General features: G+C 40.7%; 1 protein-coding gene across 3 annotated transcripts in view; it reads right to left on the bottom strand.

Annotated features, from left to right (window-relative positions):
- Positions 1–20,666, bottom strand: part of ST7 (suppression of tumorigenicity 7) — a 151,777-nt gene that overhangs the window by 75,459 nt on the left and 55,652 nt on the right. Inside the window, exon 1 of one of the 3 annotated variants that reach the window (XM_065048795.1) lies at positions 10,819–11,027. The exons of the other annotated variants lie outside the window; for them this stretch is intronic. The gene's annotated coding sequence lies outside the window, so the exon portion shown is untranslated. Of the gene's footprint in view, positions 1–10,818; positions 11,028–20,666 lie in introns of those variants that run through there. 3 annotated transcript variants of the gene reach the window in all.

Below are 20,666 nucleotides of genomic sequence, written 5' to 3'. Positions count from 1 at the left end.
CTTGCATATATAAGGGTGCTCCTTTATGCCCTTTACTATAGGTTGCTACAATTCTTCACTTTTACAGTTTGATCATGGGAACTGGCAAGGTGAACAGGTACAGCACTGGACGCCTTTAGACTATATGGGTCAGAATCACAGATAAACTGGAATAGCTCAGTAGATTTGCCACAGTTGTGCTCAACTACCAGAGCTGCTTATCTGGACGGTTATCTCCCTAATCATTTTGCCTTCTTCTTCCCACTCATTAAATATAAGAATCTTCTGTACCATTATGAAAACTATCATCTTCTGCCAGATATTAACCACCCTCCCAGTCCCTCTGTCTCCATAAATATTATTAACAAAAGCAAACATTTTCTAATAAGAAACATATCTCTAAAAGAGTAAAATAAGCATTGGGGGATCTGCATTCAGGTTATTTCTATTCTGAAGTCAATTGAGAATTCAGTCATTGTTTCAGTGGAAACTACATCAAGGCCTAGTTCTCATAATATTAACCCCCCAAGTAAAAATCAGCCCACTTTGGGGTTATCTGATACGTATTATTATCCAGAAAGGAGTATTTATTTACAGTCAGCATTCTGCCACTGGAGAAATCACTATCATAGCCAATGTCTACATCCTGTAGAGTATGCAGGCTTCCCTCAGGGCATTGCAGTAAACTAGAGCCATTAGATAATGCTAAATGGCCATCTGCCTACATTTGGATAGCAGTATTTTTCTTCTCTGTTTCGATTTGATGAAATAGCAGGATTGAGGAGCAGAGAGACTTCTGAGAAATAAGAGTTGAAGATACCCGCAGAATATGACTGCAGAATATAGAAGCCAAGTAGAATCACCAGAGAAAGGTGGTATTGTTTGCTCTTTCTTCTGAATTCACAGCATGCCAGTGTCTGCCTAATTGTTTCTGTCCACAAAGGGAAGATGGTTCAGTTTTTCAACTTGGACTGTCATCTCTTGTCTATAACTTGGTAAGACACTAAAAGGGCATCTAATGAGTATCTAGAGAAATAAACTTGCCTAATGTTCCTACAGTGCCTACTAATTTGGATTATTGTTACATCCCAATTATTTCCACAGGCTTTTGATGAGAAATTATTTATTTCAGATGTGTTAATAGAGACAATAGAATACAGTACAGCCTGGGTTTTTTTTAAGAAAACCAGCATGACCCATAAAAGCTGTCTAAACAAGCCAAGCACGTCTGCTTATGAGAGACTCCCAGCCTTACAAATACCCAGCCCCATCTTTCTTCCCTTCTCTTTATTGCTTTCATTTTAATCATGCTCGAGTCATCCAGAATAAGCTACTATTTATGTCTCCAAAGGTGCCTCCGTTACATTGGTAAATCATTCCATCCTATTGTATAATATCTACGGAAGGACTTTTATTTCATTGTTAAGTGTGCAGGCTCACAGAGATGAATTTACATCCAATTCAATCCATGGCAGACAAGCTAAAAAGGCACAGAAGTCATATCTAATATTCCCTGTTGAGGCTGTTCAAAAGATGTGATTGAAGTGCTCTTGAAAGCTGATGCCTTTTCATTCCTGCTATGTGTGTTATTCACTGCCAATACTTGTGATTCATTCTGAACATGGCAATAAACAAGAGAGGAAAATCCAGATATTTTTCAATTGACAAAATCCTCAAATCATGTAAAATATGTCACTCAAGGTGATAAAGCACTATATTGCTTTAGAGATTTCTCCAAGGCCTAGAGGTATTTAGATTTCAAGCATGTGAGGAACCACAGCAGGATGGAAATACTGGGGTTAAACTGCTCAAAGTATCGTTGTGCTGCTATATTAGTTAATTACATTAGAAGATCACTAGGGGAGGGAGCATTGCAAACTACCTACTATTCCCATGTGTGGATCTACTAAAATTATAGCCTCATTACCTACCTCTGAATGTGAGGCTCTGTATCTTGCACAGTAAGGTGCAAATAGCAATGTTACATAAATCATATACACAAACAGATTAAGCGAAGGCAGGACTGCATCATTTATGGCACCTCTAAGAGGGAAAATAATTTCCACAACATAATGCTATCTTAAAATACAGATAAACTTAAATATATGCCAATTACTTGGTATAAATAAAAAGATGCATTACAGACCCAGAATTAAAGATCAAACATAAATAATCCAAATATATTGCAATACACATGAAGGCATAGCTCTTTTTGTGCCAGTATGTCTATGCTCCTAAGTGAGACCAGGTTTCTGGGTACAGTATTAACTTTTATGAGAATGAATAGCCAGAAAACACAGAAAAACTTATACTCACAGAGCCCTTCTTGTGCATTACTGGTCCTTAAGTCATCATGGCTATAGTATCTGTGTCACTAAGAATTTTCACTGCACTTTCTGCCTCCACCCTCCATAATATTTGCTTGGTATGCAGGCCAATGTGAATTCTTATACCACCAGTGCCAAGAGCCCAAATCCTCAGGCAACAAGCTAAGAAACCTATTGTTGAGGACCTTTGACCCAGCAATTCAGCTTCTTTTCACTGCAACCATCCATTGAAGCTGATGTTCAAACATGGTACAGAGGATGGGGCAGTGACTGACTGATTTCACAGGGGCCTCAGCATGGATTAATGCAGCCCCCCTGATTCAAAGTTGCTGTAGCAGTGAAGAATTCTTCTACAAAACTGTCAGTAAAGAGGGCAAAATAAAACTCAATAAACTTCTTTTAAGAAGCGTATAACATTTCCCTCTCAGTACGAAGCATTGCATACACTTGACTTTAATTGAACTACTTATACATGACCTTTTCAAACCCTCAACACATTCGTTGTAAGAATGTTAACAATACTCTTTTGGGAAATAGGCTGAATTGTGCATTATACACTATGATGGCCTCCAGCTCAATATAAATACAAGCCCTGTCAGATTTAAAGTCAGCATGGGGTACTGTCCCAGAAAAAACTATTTTTTACCATTTATCAGGGTTTTCCATGGGAGGCTATGAAGATTTTTTTTTCACTACTTGAGACTTCTTGAAGAAATTACCAAAGGAGAAGTAAGCATTCAAAAGTTTAAGAATGCCGCAGACTGAGTTTCATTTTTACTTGTTGCAAATGCTATGGAACTTCCTTCTACAAGGCCTTTCTGTAGCTCGGTTTTCAAAACTTGAAAAAAATTGTCACTCAGAAACAAACACGTGGCCGTTCCAGGCAGAAACAGCCGGTGTCTCTGTGCTGTGCACAAGGAAATCCAGATGCCCACTCACTTTGTTCAACCACCTACGCTTATCCTAAAGGCATGAGGCTGAATGACAGTCACATTCAGATGTCTGGAGCCTGAGCTAATGGACAGTGAAATCGTCTATTGTGCTCAGCGAATGCTGGATCAGAGCCCAGGTGACAGAAAATGGTGATGTGCCAAAAGCTACCTATTATTTCAGATAAACAATGAACTCTGATTAACTACATAGTTGTGCATACAAAATTCTGCCCTTACAGGTATTTCTAACTAGTGAAATAAAACTTTTTGGACTGAAGACCACCACACTTTCCCTTCCATGCTTCCACATCTTAAATTTAGGTTTTCCCTTTCAACAGGATACTTTTACCACAATAAAAAGGGAGAGTGAGTAGGGATGGTCAATTCTGGAGAACTTGGATATCACGGGAGACGTTTTCAGACACAAAGCACAGCCCGAAGAGAAGAGCGGAAGGCAATAATACAGTAGCAGTTCCAGGTCAAAAACATTCACGTTCATTTACTTATAATTGAAAAATAAATAATTTTGAAGAGTGACCCAGTGGCCTACCGAGAAAATCATGTCCCGCATAGAAAACTGAACCAAATCTCAGCAAAGTCAGTCCGTCTTTTCCTAAATAACCCTGCTTGAGGATTGCTAACATATTCAATTTAATCATTGTCCTCAATATTTTAACACATTAAATACCTGAAAACCAAAGTGACACAATGATCAGTGCTGGCCTGCTTTTCAACATCAGGTCTATATTCACGTTACAATGTCCAAAAGTTATGAGATTGGTCAAAATTCTGGTTCAGTCCTACCAGGAATTAGTCTGTGCTGTTCCGGAGCCTTTGGGACTTACATTAATATACCATGTCCTTCAGAGTGCATTAACCATTCAGCCTGTTAGAGATCAAGATTGCTCATCCCCACTGACAATAATATACAGAGAAACATAAATACTAAGAGACAAGAGCCATCACAGAGCTGAGGGCAGAAGGTGAATCAAGGAAAACCAGATCTGGAAGACAAAAAGCTACTGAGACACTACTGTGACTTGGAGAAGGGAAAAGAAAAAAAACATATTAGAGATAGACAAGTATAATACAGAGATGAGTTAAAAGGAAATTTAAAAATGGAATGACAATAAAAACTAACATACATAGAAAGAAGAATATAGAGACAAGAACAGCAAAAGCAAAAAAAGACACACAAGAAATGGCACATGAAATGTTAATGTAAATAAAGGCTATTTTTACTTTAGCAAAAGACGGTTTGCATTTAAGAAGTATCTTTTCACTGGGAGAAATCTGACTGGCAACACTAACAGCTTTGGTCACTTAGGAAAAGATACTGTCAACAAGTTATTCCCTGGTATCAAATACACCCCAAAGACTTGTCTCACAAACTAAGGCACTTACTTAACACAAGATGCTACTAAAGATTCCCATTCCCAACTATATTTTCCCAGAGTGTCTTGCTCAGGTCAGCTGCTACGCCCTTCCCCAGCTGGATGTACAGGCAAGGATGCACTATACCCACCTCAAGAGAAACATTCTCTCTTATGAATTTAAATACTAAAACCAACTTAGGATAGCTAGGCTCAAGCACAGCATTGTTGCTATTCCATTTGTCTGGGATCATGAACTCCCTACCTTGTGGATTTGGGGAGAATAAAAGTCTGGCAGAAAAAAACAAAACCAGCAACTATCATTATGCAAATTTGCTGCCATATAGTTGCCCCTGCCAAGGTATAGAGACATTTGCTCTTTGTTTCACAATGCAGTGGTGACATGAGTTAATTATACAGCTCCTCTTAATTGCAGAACATGCTACATGAACACCAATATTTGCTAATACACTGGCAGCAAAAACCCTGTTAAAAAAACAGAAGACTAATCAAACAACAACAACAAAACCTCACAGCTTTTCCATTTAAAGAAGAAGAAAACAAGGGAGAAACAATTTCCAAGGACCTCACAGCCCTTAGCTGTCATGGACTGAACTATACATTTCTTTATGACCATCACAGTGTCTTAATGCTAAATGCAGAGTCCTGATATTAGTAATGTACAGGTGGAAGGGAGGAACTGGGCCGAATAAGAAGGAGGTATGAAGGATGAGCAATGACGTATTGAGTAGAGATATTAATATTTGGATTTTTACAAATGTCAATGTGTAAAATTGGGTTGTTGCTTGGATCTTAGTCAAATTCTCCTGCAACACTTTCAACTTAAATTCTTCTAAAATCAGGTTGCTTGCAAATTGATTTGAAACACTGTAATTATACATGTCTTTCCTGCAGGTTTTAAAGCTCCAAGATACCTGTGAGTCCTTGTGCTAATTTTAATTTCAGTGTTGCACTGCATGAGGAAGCACTCTCTCAGATTTGCGATGGGGGATTTCCTTCACTGTGCAATGCTACAAGGTGCCTTTGTAGCCAGAACTAGTCCAGATATTGGAAGAGGCACCTTCACAGTTAACTTGTGGCTTCCTTCTCTAATCACATGTACATCAGCATGTGTGCATATCAGCAATTTCCCCAACACCAAAGCAGGGGAAATCCTGATGTGATGCTACAGTCAAATGAGGCTGCATTCCCTGACGGTCTCTCATGTGACTGCAGAGTATCACCATGTATAGACATCGTCTACCTTCTTTTAGATGCACACTTGTAAGAGAAAGAAGGATTATACTGAGCTCTTCAGAATATAGCTGTTGCACAGTTTATCAGGAAGTTGATTTTAAGACCTGTAAGTCTTCTATTTAAAGCACAAAGTAATTTGGGTCTGCTTCACTGCAAAGATGTACCTAAGCACTGAAACAAAACGACCTTATTTTTTTCAACTCTGCGCATCAAAGTGTTCAAACAAATCCATATTCTAAAATTACTTTTAACATCAACTAACCACTCACATAACTGAACTGGTATGGCTTTATCCAGTTTGGAGAGGCACTGTTTGTGAAGTCACACCTACCTGTTACCTTAACTGTCATTTATTCTGAGGCATTACACAGATTTATGTGGTTTAGCCTTTCAAAGCTGTATTAGAACAAAAGCCAATTACTGAACCTCATTATCTGCAGTCATTTAAGACAATTAATGGCTTGTGTTCCAAGTGCCAGACCAGCACAGTTCTCTCAACAGAACAGGGTAAGTTTTGTGCTCTTCTTTCATGCAACACTCAGGGAGGTAACAGCTCCATTAAATCTTTTTTGATTTTGGTTCATTAGCTGTCTAAAGAATACCCAAAACTAAAAGTTTGCCACAGTGATTAATTCCAGTGCCACAGATAACAAAGGCTAATCTACTCTAGAGAGACAAATCATGCAAGGAGTTTTCACCACCACAAAAGTGGTGGTTCCACAGAAGAGAAAATATCCCATTGGTTCCCATTATCTGGGAACCTCTCTCAGAGGAGCTATTCCCATGCCAGGACAAAAAGAGGCACATGGACAAAGCACCCTCGGCTGCCCTGCCCCGTTCTTTTGTGCCTCCTTTTGTGCCAGGCAGGATTTGATATAAGCAATAAATCTACAGATATAAGCGGTGCTCCATCTTCCATCCTTCCTCATGTGTTGCATTCATAGGCATACGAAGATGAGCATCAACATCTATTATGCATCCAAAATATTGTCTCAGCAATGAAAAAAATTAGAAAATATGGCTAAAATGCACATCTTGACTAAAATTTTGACTTTTTCAGATACTTTTTTTTTTAAGTCTGGAGAAATATTTTGAGATATTTCTGTTCTAATCTTGATAGCCTCACTCTATATCGCACAACTACTTTGAGAGTCTCTAAGGTGTTGATCTCTTCACACACAAAAAAATGCAAGGTGCTTCTTGGAATAGAGGTGACTGGAAAATATTTTCATAATTAGAGCCAGCAACCTATTGAAAACTCCCTGGAGATCTACAATAGCTAATATCATTATCCTGTCATTGAAAGCTCATCTGTCCTTCCTACTTGCAAAATCAATAGGGTGTTGATGCCATTTCTCTCCTATGAGAAATTTCTACCTATGACAAATTTCTGTATGTGGCAGGGATTTTTTTTTTTCAGTAATTGATGGTCTGGGTAATCTGGCACAAAAAGAAGCGAAAAATGAATTTTCCATTGAGTGTGATTCATTAGTCTTATGTATCTAATAATTAACTTTCCCCTTCAGTATTCTTAAAACTGAGTGACTCACACAGTAATTGTACCAAATGGAAAAGAAGTTCATCAGAAAACGTACATCTTTGCCTCCATTTTTGGGTATTTCAAAGAAAGCACAGCAGCAAGTTTGACAAGCACTGTATAATTTCCATTGTCTACCAGTCTCTCGGGACACCCAGAACTTATTAAAATGGAAAAGGTTCTGCAGTAACGTCATAGACAGAACTGCAATCTGCAGTCAGCACCTGACTGATGAGGAGACAAACTCTGGGGGAGAATTTTGCATAATGAAGATTTTCAATAGAGTGAGCTCCAGAGAAAGAATTTCCAACCAAATGCACGGCAAATGGCACAGCGGAGGCTGAGGGAGCACCCCTTTCACACAGCCTTATGAAGGATAGCATGAAGTTACAGACTTTTAAAACATGACCATTTTGTGGCCAGGGTGGTCCTCCCGTCCCTGCAGGCAGGCAGTCTCTCTCCAGTGCCATTTCCTCCAAAGGTCTCATGTGTCCTCTAGACAAAACTGGACTGTCCATAGTTTTAAAGCTTGTTTTGTTTAATAAGAAGACATAAAATGCCACTGACTCTCCTGTTAACATGAACAATAATGATGTTGTTTGATTTAGCCTTTGATGAAATCCTGGGTGAAAAGGCAGCACAAGTCACTCACTATTTTTCTTTCTGAATATTTGATGGTTTTCATTCCAAACATGAGCCATGGCTGACTTGGCCGAAAGCAACTATGAAACAGCATTCTGTCCAATAGTGCCTTCTTTAAGTTTCCTTTCTTCTGTTTAATATTACTGAATCTTCCCAGAGGCAGGTCTCCTCATGAAGGTAGAAGGGAGCATGGAAGAGCTGGGGCAGGCCTTGCAGGCAGAACTGCCTTAGCCCCGTGCAGAACTGTCACTCGACCTGCTGCAGCCATCAGGCTGCTCAGAAATACCACAAAAATACACTAAACCCACCACTCTGTGCTACCCCCCAGCTGCTGTCAGGTCTCTTTTCCTCTAAAGCCAAACAGCATAGAGAGAGAAGTGAAAAATGCAAGATTAAATTAGCCCAGTGTGGCATGCCTCATAGACGAGAAGCTTACAGGAGAAATAACACCAGTGCAGGACTTACTGTTATCTCTGTTGTCACCCCTGTTGTTGACCCAGTCAGATACTGTGTGGGCTGCATCTCCAAAATTCAAAGTCTAGGTAAAGCATTCAGCTGTATTTGGAAACCCCACATTTAGGTCCAGCCTGGACCCTGTGAAAGTAAATGCCCATTCGCCTGTCTGAATTCTCCAGGTAGACATCAAGCAGCTGAAGAGTATCACAGTATCACAGTATCACAGTATGTTTGGGATTGGAAGGGACCTCAAAAGATCATCTAGTCCAATCCCCCTGCTGGAGCAGGAACACCTAGGTGAGGTCGCACAGGAACATGTCCAGGCGGGTTTTGAATGTCTCCAGAGAAGGAGACTCCACAACCTCCCTGGGCAGCCTGTTCCAGTGTTCTGTTACCCTTACTGAGAAGAAGTTTCTTCTCAAATTTAAGCGGAACCTCTTGTGTTCCAGCTTGATCCCATTACCCCTTGTCCTATCATTGTTTGCCACTGAGAAGAGCCTGGATCCATCCTCATGGCACTCACCCTTTATATATTTATAAACATTAATGAGGTCCCCCCTCAGTCTCCTCTTCTCCAAACTGAAGAGACCCAGCTCCCTCAGCCTTTCTTCATAAGGGAGGTGCTCCACTCCCTTAATCATCTTCGTTGCCCTACGCTGGACCCTCTCCAGTAGTTCCCTGTCCTTCTTGAACTGAGGGGCCCAGGCAGTACACTGCCACATTTTAGTAAATAACTCTAGGGACATATTCTGCATGTCACGTTGTATCAAACTATAGCTGGGTTGCAGATACCATGAAGCAACTTAAAAAAAAAAAAAAAAGAAAAAAAAGTATTTCTCTTTGTGATTAGCAGGCTATGTCTTTGGTTTTGCACTGTTTTTTGTGCACTGGCCTGTGAGAAAGACGCTGAGCTAAAGGGAGGGCATGCTAGAAGCACGGCTGGTTAGTAACACTGCCCTTCCCTTCCACTGCATCATGCACATCGGGTCCCAAAACAGACAGGTAATGGTTGAAGATCCTCTTTGCAGGTTCCCCCTTTGACCTGAGCTATGGGAACTCCAAGTTCCTCAAGAATCAGGCCAAGATGGCTCAAATCAAATGTCTGCAAGTAGAAACTGGTTTTGAAAGTCTGGTCAGGCAGGCATTGAGTCACCAAGGTGAGATGAACCCCAGGAGCTCAGCTTTCCATTCTCCACGGGTGGGTAAGACATGAGCACCAAGTGAACCCGGTGACCGCTGCCTGTTCTCATTTCCGAACACAACTGAACGCTACTTCACCACTGCACTAGGGGACTGGAGAAGGCCCCGCTGCAAAAACAGTCCATCAAAGTGCTGTGGTTTTCCTGCATCTGCTTGTTCCTCTTCTGTTCACAATAGTATATCTAGGACTAGTAACCATGGCTATGCTAATTCTCAGGTACTGGTGGTTAATTATGATAATCACTGCACTGAGATTTTTTTCTGCCATCCTTTAAGTTGACCTACTCAGACCACCCTGAAAAAACTGTCTTTTAAGCTAAAACTTTCCATGTTTTCTCTTAATGCAGTTGCAGAAGTCTCTGGATTTTTGGGGGGGAGGGGAACGTCAGCAAAATGACTCAACAACCAGAGGACCTCATATCCACTCCCAGGTTTCCCTACACATGTGGTTAAGTACTAGCTTTCCCTCTGGCCCTCGAGAAAGAGCAATAGGAAAGTGATCTCCAAGTGTGCAGCACATGGAGATGATTTGCTTCTGAACCCATGCATCTCAATGAACAACTACTTCAGCAGAAAAAAAACAGAAGAAAACTTTGAGAATGGCAGAATACCAAAATCAATACAGGGATACATTCAAAGTGCACTCAAAGTGTACAGAAATCTCAAAGAGGGAGAGCAAAATTATTGTGGCTGACTACTTAACTTAAAGCTTTTCAAAATGCCACTTGGCTCAGAAACAGAGAGATTTGGAACCTGCTAAGTGTGTTTAAGTGCTTGGAATTGTGGCATTTAAATGACCAACAAAACCCTTATTGCTCATTATTCAAAGCACGAAATACCACTGAGCGAAGGGGAGCTGACTTTCTGGCTAGAAGTGCCCATTAGAGAGATGCACTTAGGGATATATAATACTGCAGCAACATGGAATTTGCAATACACTTTGGCTTCTGCTCCTAGCTTCATGGCTGGTTTGTCTGTGAGTCTTTCAATGCAGTGTTTTGGGGCTTGGGTTCCCTGCCTGTGGTCTGGGAAGAGAGCTAAGTAACATTTTGTGTGCAGGAGCAGCAGAGATCTTTGCACTTATTTATAGTGCCGCTGTTGGTTTCTTCACTTACATGTAGCACCTTCTAAAGACACCAGCAAGGTGAATTGTTCCGGCCTTCTCCAAGGGCTGTTTCTGATATTGTCATCCTCCCGACCAAAAAGGCATTACAGAAAACAGCTGATTCTTTCCAAAGAAAGGTATTTCATTCAGTGCTTTCCAGCAGACCTCATCTTGGTCCGGCCTGTCCCAGGACAGCACGGTAGCCTAAGCTATGGTGGTCCATGAAGCAGACTTGCCTGCTCACATTATATAAAGGCTCTGTAAGAGGAAGGAGAGCATGAGAAGGTATGTAAAGCTAATTAGAACAAAAAACTAACACAGCTTTGCAGCCTTTAAAACTCCCTAAAACAGAAAAAGTGAAGACCACATCTAACCCACTGTGCTGGGCTTGGGTCTCCCTGATTTGGCTACCATCTCGCTATTTTCTTTGTTACATTTTAAAAAGAATAATAGCTCCCCAAAGGAGGTTCCTCAAAGCTCCAGCAACATTAGCACTACTAAGGAATGGGTCCCTTGAAGAGTTATTTTTCATATTATGCAATTAGTATTTCACATGGCGAAGAGCTGCCACTGAGCAGAAAGGTCCCAAACTCCAAAAATAGGAAATATCATCAGTCAGAGGATTCAAGGAAAACCATCTGGGCTTGTTAAGGCATTGCTGCCTGAAGAAAACCGCGTGAGGCCCGAATACATGCTACAGCTCGCCAGCAGAGCCAAGCCCAGAGCTGATAATGGCAGCAGGAGTCAAAGGCAGGAGATGCCAATAGGTCTGCGAGCTTGAAATGGTATCAAGAGATGCTACCATTCCATAGCCATATCGAAAAATGTATTGGGCTGACACACAGTGGGGCAAGATTTGTTTATTCTTGCATGAATGCATCAATAAAGAAATCTTGCATTAAGCCTTTCCCAAAAGCATTCGCAATTTTCTCAGTGAAGCATAACACTAAAGAAATATTTAACTGTTTTTCAAAACCCAGATTTTTTTTTTCCCATTAATAAGTCCTTTGTCTTGAAGACATTTAATTCTCAGATTAAGTAAATAAATCCAGTCTTCTTTAACCTGGGAGTTATGAACATGGCTTTGGGGGAAAAATGCACTTCTTGAATTCGAAATGTTATACCAGGTTTTTAGCCTTCTCCAAAGTGGTAGTTTCCTTTTGGTGAGGAGTAAGACTCCTGAGGAAACTACTCCAGGTTCGTTGCTCATGAAATACACTTGTAATTTGGATAATTAACCAAATGCCACAGACACATTATCTTTTCCCTAAAGCTGCTTTTTTTTTTTTTCACGGGATTTTTCCCAAATTAATTTAATATTGTCAGTTTTCCCAAGTTAATTTTATATTGCCAAATAGGTAAATCCTTCAGAGATTAGTTAGTCTCAAACCAGAGCTAGAAATCCGCGAGGCAGATGACTTGTAGTGGTTTTTGCTGCAATTTTATATATGTTGCTCTTCCTGGTTTTCAAAAACAAGGAAACATTTTTAATCCTATGCTTGATTGCTCCTATGAGGCAAAGCAAAAAAGGAAGGCAAGAGAACATTGTTTAGAAAAACAAAGCTCTTTTTGCCCCATCTGCCAGTCCCACTGCTGTCAACGCTGAGGGAAAATGCCAACTACATTGATACACGTCAAGAGAACTGAAGTGCCACAAAATACCGCAGACGTTTTTCCCATATTCAGGTTTTGGGAAATGCAGGCAAATACTGCAGAGGCAGCAATGCCGGATAAGCATCACTGAGGCGAAATTACAAGTAAACATGTCGCACAGAAATTCAAATGAATAATTAAGGCACAGGCAGAGTTCCAGCGCGCCGGCTGGGTGTTTGAAAACAAGCCCCCAAGGAGTGGTTAAGGAGAGGCCTCTTCACTGAAGTGGCCCAGGACACTCTCAGGGGCTGGAAAGCCTCCCTGACGTCCCGAGCCAAGCTCGCAATCAGCTGGGCTGCAAAGGGGAAACAGAATTGTTATCCTGCGGTTTCACACTTATTTCATATAGAACCAATCAATTTCTGCCAAATCCTGACCGGTAAGATTGAAAAAGCAGAAAAAAACAAAGCAAAATAAAAATATAAAATGAAACAAGCCTGGGATTCTTTGTTGACAGGCATTAACAGTATCACTTTCTTTTAATGTAGACCGCTGTTTCTTTCTCCGGTTTGCTCTGTGCAGATGGAATTCTTTTTACCACGGTTATACTCCCTTTTTTTGAAATGTTTATCACCAGGAGCACTCCACAGAGCCGACAGGGAAAGCACAGAGGCTCTGCTGGCAGATGGGCTCATTAAGATTTTCTGCTCAAGGCCAGCATCAGTGCAAGCCTAAGTGCTCTCCATACGCCGGATTAGCTGAGGTGGTCACGTGGCTCTGAAGGACTGAATTATTTGTGCCTCCATCTCTCCAGCGCAAACCTGCAGTTTCTAAGTTCATATCCCAAACACACCAGCTTCCAGCTCACAAGGCCATTTTTTTACTTTCCTGCTGCAGTAGTTTTAAAGCCTCTTATTGCCTTCATTTCTGTGATGTGCATCCCCTTGCTTGCCTCCACTGCAGCTCCTTCTGCTTTGACTTGTAAATTATTCATTCTGGCTGTCATCTAGCTCAATTTAGTTTCAACTTGTAATGTCATTTGAAAAAAGCAGAGTAGATGTATCCTCCTATCCTATCCTGCAAGCATTGGGAATGGCCTCAGAAGGGAGAAGGAACCAGAATGCAAAACGTCTGTTTATGTCTTTTCTGTCAGGAATAGGTAACAGCACCCATTTCTGAAGAATTCAGCAGAATTTGCCATTTCTCCTTATAGAATCTAATTGTATGGTAAACAACAATGGGCCAACTGCATGATGAATGATGATGGGCAAAACTCTGGTCAAAGGGCCTGCTGACACAGAACAATTTATTCTTTTTTCTCAGTAAATAATTTTGCAAAGCTTTCCCTAAAATCAGATTTCTCTGTAGTTCAGCTGAAAAGGCAGGGAAGAAATTCCAAAAAAACGATGGGTGAACAAGCAGATTTGAAGGAGAAGGCAGAATGATCATGAAATGCAGCCACTTATTTTATTTAAAGGAAGAATTAAGAGTTCTTTCAACCTTGAAGGAAAAGAACCCTGTTAAAGAAAAGGAAATTGTGTCACTGCCACGGCTCTATGGCAATAATGAAGTCCGCAACAGATTTCTGTACCGCCTGGTGGGGTGAAGGCGCAGGGGCTTGTGGGGGCTGCCCGTCCATGAGGATAACCTGAGGAGGCCGCAGCAGCTGACCCTTTCACTTTGGGGCAGCATTGCCTCTGTACGACTGAACCCCGCTTTGAAAGGGAGCCCCAAGAAGCTGAAATCAGTAACTGAGAAAGGTGCCCAGTGCTACATGCCAAGCCCAGGCGAGGGACAACGCAGGCTGTCCCTGCACAAGGTCATTTAATGGGAGCGATGATGCCCAGGCGACGCAGCCAGCAGGAGGAGCAGTGTGGGGGACCTTCCCTCGTAGCAATGGGCTATGGTGCCATGGCCCCCAAGTCCCACAGATGCAGAAATACGCATTTACCTTCTGTTTACCTTCGCGTGTCTCCACATGCTTTAAAAGGCACATGCCTTATTTTTGCCTACTCTTCTTATATTTTCCAAATGTGTGTTAAATTCCTACAGGTACTGCCACTTCCTATCCCATCCTGACAGACTCAGCTCCTCCCATGCACTACCGGGGAGCTGGAGAGCCACAGTGCTCCTTCTTCCATAAAAAAGAACTAAGAGGTTAAAACCAGCTCAGTGCTGAACGGCTCAAGATCTAACTCTGCTTCCTTATCATAGGCTTTGCAGTATCTTGCCCCGGACACAGCACCTTTCATTGGGGGGGATGCCGGGGACAGAAGTGCTCTGGGACAGAGCTGCAGGTATCAGCGTTCACTGCTCCGAGCAAACACAATGGCACAGCAAGAGTTCATGTCAACAATCACACGTGCTACACCTTATGTAACTTAATTTCTGACTCATGATTCAAAGAGTAGAACAGTAGGATTTATTATAATCCACCTTCTGATGTCAGAAAAGAGTACATGCTAGAATATATATTAGAAAAAACAAAATTCACTTATTGTATTTTTTTTCTTCTTCTACCAGCTTTTCTTCCCCCGTTTCTCACTTCTATGTGATGCTGAGCCACAGACTCTCCGAGCAGTTTCCCAGCTAACTTATGCTTAAAATGGACTCCAAGGAGTGGATTTCCAGTTGGCGGATTTAGCTTTCCAATTCCAGTGAGCAGTACCGGCAGCTCAGCTGCTAAGCCTTTGCGCATAGCACCAAGCATTTACCCATACTATTACTTAAGATGAGGGGTTTCATTAGATTTTGGTTGTTTTATTTCATTTTGATGTTTGCTCCAGTAGCGAAACCTTCAGGATAACTCTGCACCCAGTGCTACATGCAGGTGACCAACTGCAGTTGCTCAATGACATTTAGGCTCATGACCCCAGGCAGCATTTTCCCCCTCTTTTTCTGAACCACAAAAAATGGGATAATTTACTGGCTTGTTTCAAGGTAAAGGTACATTGTTAATCTGAAATAAGTTCTGGACAGGCTTTTTTTTTTTTTCTCCCCCTGACCAGAAAAAGATTGTGTTGAGAACTCCTGACATTAAATGAAGAAGATAACCTATCTTACTGAGGCTAATTCTCTTCCCAATCTGTTTGTCTGTAACCTCTTCTGGATGAATTTTTTCACCAAGATACTTCCTCTATTTTGGCCTTTCATACAACAATAAATGAAAAAATCTTCCAACAAACTAGACTCCTATTAGCTACTTTGACATAGATATTGTTTTTAATTTATAAGTTGCAACATTGTGAAAGCCTGTAACAAATAAGGATAGTAATAATTTTGATTAGGATTTTATAAAATGTTAATAAACATCATCTTTTACACTTTTATCTCTTATCTCAATGCTCAAAGCACCCAGCAAATAGAAATTAAGACTCTTCCTCATCCTGCAAAAGTAAAAAGGGCAAATCCAGGAAAAATCTAAACAGATCTCAGTATCTGACTGGACTGAATGACATTTGGTAAAGAATTAGTGATGTGATTGTAATCTCTTCCAAAACGGCTTTTTCCAATTAAGTTCAGGTCTCTTACTTTATTTTCCACCATCCTTACATGAGATTACTAATTCTTCCAGACTTCAACTTCATTTCTGTCTTCAGGCCATCACAACCATAAAAGCTTTACTACCGCAACATGGAAGATACCAAAACTGGATGTCCAAAAATAGCCTCCATAACTCAAGGAAAAAGGAGCACAAATAAGCGACACGACTTCTGCTTCAGGAAAGTTTGCATGCCTGGAATCTTATTTGTTTTTTCCAGCTGTGACAATTCATATGAGGAGATTATGCCTTCTAATAAATTTATTAAGCACTTCACTGTCCTTTCCGTCACAGACCTCAAACTGCATTGCTAAAGAGATTGTGCAGCAAATTCACATTTCAAAAGGGGAAACTTAGATACAGAGAAGCACTTGTAAACACTGGGGCAGTGGTTGGTCTCAGAAGGGAATCACGGGGGAAATCCATCTACCCACTTTGAAGTCAGAGAAGGTTTTGCTGCTGAAGTTAGCAGGACAAGGATTTCACTCGAGCCATCTGATGCCTCTGCCATTTCCCTGGTAGGATTAACAACTCCATAAAAATCTCATCCAGGTAAAACCATTTTGCTGATTTTTGTCTCCAGATGGCTGTCATCGTTATAGCAGCAAGCTATGCAGGGGGATAATTCAGTGGTTGTGGCTGAACACACCATTCTTGGGTGACACCTTTTCCTTTGCACATTGGTTATGAGTAACAGTCATATACATACAACAGAAGGAAGCATCATCTGGGCCCTGTTTCCTGGCAATAACGATCTTAGAGCATCCAGGAAGATAAACGTGATAGCTAAAACCATCTGTTTCTGAGCCGATTTCATTATTTTGTACACCTGACACATTTATTTCATTTGGTGTTAATACACTCTGCTTCACAAGAAGCTTTTACTCATGAAATAGTTGTTAAAGAATAATAATTTGACTGACTACTGTTCTCTGTACTACTGCCTTTTCTGGATATCTTCCTTGTTGCAGATACTGGGACTTTTCCAAAGAACCTTACTGAGCTATGAGAGCTCCTTGTTTAAAGAAAGTCTCCTCATGTCACCACAGGAAGACCATTCTTCTGCTCCCTTTTGGGTACACCTTTTTCCTACACAATTATTATGCAATTTTAATATAGATTTTTCCTATACCACTGATGTGTGAATGTAAATGTGTGTATGCCTCAGTGGTGGAAATGACAGAGAAAAATGGGATGGGGGCAAGTTCCTTCTTGGTTTGTTTGGGTGTGTTTTGGGGTTGGTTTGGCTTTTTGTTTACAGCTTTGATGGTCATTTTCACTTTGCCTTCCATTTTCATCATCTACCTCCTTGACATTGTCCAACCTAGTGAGGACAAGGTTCTCTTGATACTGACTGCCTGCAGTACTGCTTTAGTGAAAGGAGGGCTGCTCAGCTCCCCACTTCGTATCCTCAGGGGATGAAACCTTCATCCTCTTCAACTCTGACATTTGCTGCTGGCTGAGGACGCTTGGTAAGAAATGAACAGTCACTTGTGTACCTTCTCTGTAACATATTAGGAAAGCACCACATATTGATTACCACGTTTGAAGGCTCGTGAGAATCTACATGTGATTCACAACAACTAACAAAAAGCTCCCTGCTGTGCTACATACCCTGAAGCCTCATACCTGGCACTACCTAAAGCCTCGTTGATTCGCTTTTCTCTGAGAGCAATACAGAATATGAAGCGAAAGGTGTGTGTTAAGATTGGTTCAAACCTTCCCAATTCTGTCGAAAAGGCAGGAATCTCCCACTTTCCTGGTGCTGTAGAGACCTACAGGTCTAAATGCAGCATCCCACAAGGATCTCTAGGGGAGGGCAGTGCAGCCCAGAAGCTTCACAGCACTGTGATGAAGCTCCCATGGAAATGCCCCTCTTCACCTTATTTATAACTAGGCACAAAGAGTCCTTGAGAGACACAGTCTGCCTCAGTTTACAGTCAGCCTTCTAAGATCCCTTAGACATCTTTTACCCGAGCAAAGAAGCTAGGAAAAATGGTCCTCTGACATGTGATCTTTAATGGGCATGCAGGAGAGAGATGCCTTTATTTATTGTACAGAGAGCTTGAGATGTGTTTATGTATTTAGCAATTGTTTTATGTAGTACAGGCTAGAAAGCAATATATCAAGATGCCTTTGCAAGAAAGCTTAGAAAGACAATCTATTTTATGAGACCTGCAACTAAAGCACTGTAACCACTCCTGTTAGGTTTATCTCCCAGTATTTTCCTCCAATCTCCTCCTTACTGCTAGCCAGAATCTTCCTGCCAATCTCTGCGTGGGATGTTAGCACTACAAATAAATTGGAAACATATATTTTACTTCTCCAGACTGCTTTTCAGCTTCAGGACTTAATTTCATGTCTTCTTGCATCTTCCTGGAGAAACACCTGGGTGACTAGAGCACAAACACTCGCTCACCTTCTTCGGAAGAGACACTTGAGAAATACAGCGATGCTTCTCCAGGCTGATCAGAGTTTCTGGGTTTAGTAAAGCCTGTTTTCTTTTATGGAAATCTCCCCCTGTTAAGAATGGCCTGGTTTCCCATGTGTTTTGTAGAGGGGTTCTGAGAAATACAGAGAAGTAATCTGGAGACTTACTTAGCCTTAACTAAACATACTTGAAGGTTATATCTTTTTTAGTTAAAAATAATGGTTAGTTATGGTTTAGTTAAAAATAAAAAGTATATTGATTTTGAGTGAACTACAAGTATGAGCAATAACAGCAGCCACAAAAGCCACAAATATAAAATGTTTGATTAAGATCAAGTATAAGAATTTGAGAGGTCTGATTCTTCACTCAGTGTACTGATACAAGCAGATTTTTTTTTTCCTGTGGAAGAAACAATAAAATGCAGATTTTTCCAAAATTTTCAAATAGTTATTCCATTTATAACTGTGTGGTAATCTGAATTTATACAGATTAGATGAAAACCAACTAGTTAAATAGGCAAATTATCAGCACATACTGATGATAAAATGTTTCTCAGAAGGACAGTAAGAAGCAAACACAGATGAACATTTTTGAAGATACCTTATAATTTTAGAGGTTTAAATTAAGGCACTTTAAAAATTTTCTAATGTGATGAACAGAGCACATATTCAGTAGGATGCTTTGGAAGGTCTTAGATAAAGTGCCCAATAAAATGTGATTTAAAAAATATCACTGAGAGTTGGTTTAGAACACGGGGGGTTTGTTCATGGTAGAACATTTCCTGGTAGAAAAGGAAAAATCAAAATCCAACTATCATCACACAGCCTCTCTAACAACAGCAACAAAATCCATCAACATAAACGTAGCATGGACCTGAACAAAGCTGGCACTGTAGAAGATGGACAGAACATATAACCCCTGCAGCGAGGTGTGTTACAGAGCGCCCTGAGTGACTGAGTGCTGCTGCAGAAACCACGTGTGGGGCCGCAGGACAATACCATGCAAAGGTGCTCGTTTTCACCCAAGACAGCAGCAAACCCCTATCAAACAGCGTAACAGATTAATTTCCTGGAGTACAGTGTTGAAGAACAATATTGCTTTGGTATTACCCCACTAGCCCCCTTGAAGGTCTCTCCACTGCACAATATAGATGTGCCCTTCCCAGGAAAAGCTTAGCTCCATTTACTAAGCAACCAACCCCTTCTGACTCGGTTTGTCCCTCCACTTTTATATTAGATTCCTATCTTCAGCTTCTTTGGAGCTAAATATATTGCTGTATATTGAATGCTGTAAGCAGCAGCTGAATCTAATGAGGCCTGTATCCAAAATCATTAAAAAACTCAGATAAAATGTCACATCCATATTTATTTGAAATGTTAAAAACTTTCAGTCTGCTCAGGCATAATTAAAATTTATGTTCTGAATATGCTTTTCTCCTCTGGAAAAATAAAGATCTATCATTTTAAAGACATCAAAGCATGTTTGTACAATTGGCATCTGACAGATTTCATTAAAGTCGTGTTTCTTTGAAAAGTGATATCTATAATCCTGTTTAATGTAGGACTCCCTTTATGCATTTTATATATGTAGGCAGTGAGCATGCCTACATTTAACCTCTTTTCTGACAGGAAATTTGTTTCAGGTATTAAAGAACAATACATTGAAGCAACTAGAAATTACACTAATTTCATAAGTAAATTTCAAGTATGCAATATATATTATACAATATGTGCGTGTGTGCGAATTGTATGGATTTTGTATTAAAAAGAGTTAATTACTGTCTAAGTGCTGGTTTCACAGAGCTGGCTTAATACCTGTCGAGATGCTCTGCTGTTCAGAGTCTCCCTTCCTCCTGACCTATATCTTCAAGACTTCAGCTTTTTGGCCCAAAGTGCAACCAGAGCAGCCCGTACCCACACACCGCTGGACCAGAACACCAGCCTATGGATGGCCTGGACTTCTGTGCGTACTCATCAGCAGGCTGAGTGCCAAAGAATGATGAACTGAGGGTTTTTCCCTCTACTACGAGAGAGATTCAAGATGTTGCCCCACTCAAATTTCTATGTCTTGCTTACCAAGTGCATTGCAGCCATTAGCTTACCACAGTTCTACTAATTTCCAGATCTGAATGCTTTTTCATTTAGCACTTCCTGCGGTGACTGTAATTACATTTCAGGGCTCATTGGCTGGGAAAGTCAAATGACATGATATGAAAATAATAAGATCAAAGCAAGTTTTCAACTCTAAATGTCAAATATACAAGAATATACTGTGAATTGGCACCAAATGAGAC

Source organism: Columba livia, chromosome 1, assembly GCF_036013475.1.
Source record: "Columba livia isolate bColLiv1 breed racing homer chromosome 1, bColLiv1.pat.W.v2, whole genome shotgun sequence".
Lineage (NCBI taxonomy): Eukaryota > Metazoa > Chordata > Aves > Columbiformes > Columbidae > Columba > Columba livia.
The sequence above is the reverse complement of the archived record's forward strand: the minus strand, read 5'-3'. Positions and strand labels throughout refer to the sequence as shown.